Below are 5,509 nucleotides of genomic sequence, written 5' to 3' on the forward strand. Positions count from 1 at the left end.
TTTCTACCTCAAAGCTTCTTTGTAACAGGTAAAAGAGCACAGAAGAAGGCATGCTACATCCTGATAAGAGCACGGCAGCCAGAATGTGCGACAGAGAAAGCCTGAAAAGGACGAGGCTAGAAAATGGGATGAGTAGCATCCTCAGGTGCAGAAAAAATAAGATACCGGTTTGACACAAAGCCTATGAAATACAAGTAATATGAGAGAAAGCAGATAATTAAATTTAAAATAGAGCAAGTACTAAAAACTAAGATTAAATAATAAAGAACACTAATTCTGTTTTGTTGTTTTTAAGAAATAAGTGCAGTTTAGCACAACTTGGTGACTGTTTTTGTGATGTTGGATAAGTACACTTACTTTAATAAACTGGTAGACTGGAAGAAGTAATAAACTAAAAACAACCACATTAGTGAGATGACAAAGGTATTTACTACATAGTAGTAAATAATTTCACAAATTAGAATGAATGAATAAATATAAAGATATTAATCTGCTATGCCAGGGGTCAGCGTGTTTGGGTCTCTGCTTTTGACTGACATCTGTTTTACATTACAGTTGACAGAGTACCATACAGAGCCCCTGTAGAGACGATCTTGCTGGTCTGACTTAAGGAAGAGGCTCTCTATTTTTCAATCTAAAGTTTCTTTTACACTGGTTGTCTGTGAATCTCTTGGTCCGACCCCTTACTGCACAGCAGAGATCTGGTATTGGTGCAGCACCAGTCATAAAGCGAGTGTGGTATCAGACCATTTTAAAGTGGCAGCTGAGCTAGAAAGTAAACTTTTCATTGATATTCCAGCCCCCACCAACAGTCATGAGTTTGGGTCGTGACTGAAAGAATGAGATTACATATACAAGCAGGCTAAGTAAGTGTGTTCTGGAGGGTGTGCTCAGAGATAGGGTGAGGAGCACAGGTATATGGAGGAAGCCTGGAGCTACTATGTCCTTGCACTGTAAGGGGCCAGTTGGTGCGGTTTGGACATCCGATCAGAGCCCTACTTGGGTCGGTTGTTGTCAAGGTACGCCCAGCTGGTACAAATAACTGAGGTAGACCCAGAGACGATATATCTCATCTCATATTTTATATCACCTTAGGGTCCAGCTTGTGCTAAAAAACTCTTTTGGGGAAAAGGAAATCTGGATTTCCCTTGTTTAAAGTTCTCTGGATCTGGAGCTCCTGAACTACAGCCACTGGCCTCACCGCTGCATCCTGCTGCCCCCACCATGATGCTTCCTGTTACCTCCACCAACCACGAAATGGAATATTTCATTGGTCCATTTGAAATGGAGGAACAAAAGGACAATAACTTCTAACAACTTGTTTAACTGTACACTAAATTTTATAATTCATCCCACACCCACCCAACCAGTCGAGGCAGATGGCCGTCCCTCCCTGAGCCTGGTTCTGTCGGAGGTTTTTTTTTTTCCCCCGCAGGGGTTTTTGGTTCCTTCCCACTGTTGCAGACTGCTTGCAGACTGCTGAAGCTTATAGGAAATCCAAATGTTTGGATTGTTGGGTGTTTCTGCCTTTGTTAAGCGCTATGAGATGACTTGTAGTTGTAAATATGCACTATACAAATAAAATTGAATTGAATGGAATTGAGGTGAAAATTGAATTAAAGGAGAATTCCATTTTGTATTAGTTTTTTTGTTTTATTCAACTTGACATATTCGTGATTAATGTGGCCATTGTGGTTCCCAGTGCCATGCTAAATTTGCACTCTTCACGTTCAATTCCCGAAAGCTCATTTCTATGTTTAACTTTGGTCAGGCTAGAAAAAAAATGATAAATTGATTTATGTAAAAAAAATAGTTTTCGTTGGAAAGAGCTTATGCTAATTGCCTCACTGAATGCTGCTCAAAAGCCGTTCGGTGGGTTCTTCATTTCCCGAATCTCTCAACAGAGTTGCTTATTACAAAGTTAGCATAACATTTGAAGCATCAATGGGAATTACAACAGGCTGAAATATGTCAGAACTCTTCTTTAACTTACAGCCATCTGACTCATGACAGAAGTCTGACACTAAATAGATGAATGGTATATAAATAAACCTAATTTTTGTTTCATATACTTAAGAGTTTTCAAACAAGTAAGCATGGGTTGTGTAACCATCATGCTGATTAAGGGCATCAGCATCATACGGTGTCCCTCACTTTTTTCCTTTAATTGTAGGAATAATACAGTAGAAGACAAAATGAAGACGTGTCCACACTTTTTTTTATTGAACATGTCTAATATTCAACTCTCTTTTATATTTAATGTACCCCTTTGTGTTTGCTTACACAGCTTCATATGATGAAGATTGTACGTCTACCAGTTTTCCTTCCCTTTTTGTTGTTGCATGAGAATATTTTGCATTACATTCTCTCTGTCTCCATTGGTCATGAACATTCAGTGTTGTACAGATGCACAGACAACTGTTGCTTTGTTATCAACATAATGACAGAAAGCAGGAGTCGTATAACATATGTGACGTATCATACGTTGTGGTTATCTTATGCTTCCACATGTTAAAACGTATGCTGCTCCCCGTCACCGCAGCGTTCATATGTATTGTTCACCGCCACAGCTTGTTTTAATCTGAGCTGTGGTCTGTTAGCATGAGCTGCTGGCGCTGTTTGGAAGCTGTACTCTGACAGATAAAAAAGGAAAACAGTTAGGTTGTTGCATCGACTATCTGCTATAGCCTTGTATCCTTTATTATTCCATTGCTGTGGACGTAGTCTTGAGGGTTGCCTGCTTATCAGGATACAATACTGATTGAGCATGATTAAAAGGGAGAGTCCTTAGATCATTTTAAAATTCTCATCATTGAAACAGAGTAAGAGAATAACTTGCAAGTTGGGAGAATTTTGTTCGTTTACTCAGGGTGAAGTCAAAATAATGCAACTATTCTAAAAGATTAAAAGTAAGCATCCACTATAGTGTTAGCTGGGGAAAACTACAATAGATGAGACTGTGTTCTGAGGCCTTTCCTTGGTCTAAAAGTGCCAAAGAAAAAGTACAAAGCATCCCATAGTGATGTACTGAGTACCTCCAAGTCTATAAAAACAATCGTATACCCTTCATGTACACTGTTTTGTTCTCTTATGTCGCCCTTATAGTAATTAGGCTGCATTAACTTTATAGCTGGGTCACACTGGACTCTAATGGAATAGTTACCCTGTAGTTAAACATATTTAGCTCATGTTTCCACAATATGCAGGTCAATTTGAAATTCATTCATTCATTTTGGGAGCCTCTGTGATGTCCAATGTGTTTGGGAACTGTGCAAAAAATCTGGTAAATTAGCCTCTGTCCCACTGAAGCTCAGTGGACTTGGAGCAGGGCAATGATCTAAGGCAAAGGTCCAAGTGAATTCCACTGAAAATCTTTTGTGGGAGTTAGAGAACGCAATGGCAGTAACCAGAGAATATTAGAGCGCTGAAAGCTTTTGCACATGAGGCGCAAAAAAAAAAAAAAAAAGAAGAGCGTGCAAGAAGCTACTGGAAATTGTATGTCATGCAGCAAATGATATTAAATACTAGCTTTGGGACTAAATAATTTGGCTTATGGAGCTTTAACTTTATTAGTAAGGTCAACACTGTTCTCAAAAGTTACTCAAATGTACATGACTGCAACTTTACACTTTATGTGCTGTGTTTTGGAAGACTCCCTCAGCCCTTGAACTACAGAACCAGATATATATTAGAATACTGGGCTCTTTTTCAATTTCAGTCCCAGTATGCAATCCTGGCAGAAACTCATGGTGCACTGTATTGTTCTCTATGTCTTTCATCCAGCTGTTCCGCTTCATTGCCTAATGCACTGTTCATCTGCTGGCCTTAATGTATTTGTGTAATTTAGGCAGGAGCAACATAAACATTCTTTATGAAATTATTCTAAACTACAGAGTCTTTAAAGGCTGTTTGGACTGCTTGTGTTTTGCATACCAAAGTCCAGAGAGAGTGTATGTGATTTCTGAGCTGATATTCTGCTTCCTCCCAAGCCCACTTCATCGCCTCATGTTCCCACATTAAGAGCCAGGTCTGAGCTAGTGGGTGTCCGAGTGTGCAGTATAACACCAGCAGTGGAGCTGTGGACAGTGTCTAATAACACCTAGCCTCATATCACGGCTCACTGTGCTGTTTCTGCTCATGGGGGGGGTTGGGTAGGCTGTGATCTGTGGCTGAAGCACTCGTGCCAAATTCATTCCTCATCCTGTTTATAATAATATCCAGGGAAAAGTTCACTCTCCATTCCAGTCAATTGAGTGGTACCATTACAGAGAGTCAGCTCCTCCAAGTCCTAAATATTAGACTTAAACTGTCTTCTTGCTTTCTGTCTGTAAACTTATCTGATCTGTCACAAATCACTTTTGCTGAATTCTGCCTTTAATTTAGCTTTCATTCGAAGCTACAAATAAGGAAAAAATATTCAAATAAAAATAGCTTTGTAGCAGAAAAAAATGATACTTGGTGTAAGGATGTAGACTTTCTGGTTCACACTTTAATGCTTTTGCACAATACTCTAATTTTTATTTTAATGCAACAATTTGGGGTATTTGTAACATTTCAATCTTTCAGAGTATTATTGTTTCCGTACTTCCACTTCTGGGGATTATATGTCTGATAAATTTTATCATTTACTTGAATACTGGTGAGATGTTCCTGACATGGCTGGATGGATAGTTAACTGTGCCCGTCATCATGCAGCCATCAGTCTATTAGTATTCGTAAATGAAGAGGTGTAGTAACAGACTGACATTTAAATACATTCGTGCTTTGTTGTCAGTGTGTAGGCGTTGTCTTTTTCATCATAATGAATGATTTCACGCCTCAAGGCTTAATCAGTGTCAGTGCAGGAGATATTTTTCTAGTGGTGATGCACTGATCTGTGTTTGAGTTTTGTGCTTTGTCCTATCGCAGACCTGCAATTTGCCATTCTATTAACTGGAACACTGATATTTGCGATGGCAGCTTGTTAATATCCTTTTAATTATCCAGAGAAGAAAAAATGTAAACAAATTGTAGCTATATATTACGCAATACTTTTTAAAATACCTGCCTGGTAGGTATGACAGCGACAGTCGAAAACAGTTTTCAATATATATTTAGTTCATATATAAACCTCTTCTTTGAGTGGCGCCGGCTAAATGAGTGTGTATGCAGGGCCTTTAACTTTTGGCAAACAGACGACCTGAGGTTGTGCTGTCCTAAATTCCTCACACTGTCTTTCACTCTCTCTTAAACCATGAACTCTATGTGCTCCTCCACACACCAACTTCTCAGTTGACTTGTAACGAAGGAAAGGCCAGTTTTAGTGGAACCGTTGAGTTTCAATTTGACACAGTGACTAAAATGGAAGAGAATTTTGTATTGAGGCGAACCTTGCTGGTGGTCAAACAGTCTTTTACAGTCTATTTTGTGTTCCTGCATTACTGGCTGTTCGATTTGTCTGTGGTAATACTACACTGTGGTTACCATGCACAGATACTGTAGAAAGTTTTTTTTTTTTTTTGGAAATGAT

This window comes from Stegastes partitus, unplaced genomic scaffold (genome assembly GCF_000690725.1).
Source record: "Stegastes partitus isolate 25-593 unplaced genomic scaffold, Stegastes_partitus-1.0.2 Scaffold1374, whole genome shotgun sequence".
NCBI classification, from domain to species: domain Eukaryota; kingdom Metazoa; phylum Chordata; class Actinopteri; family Pomacentridae; genus Stegastes; species Stegastes partitus.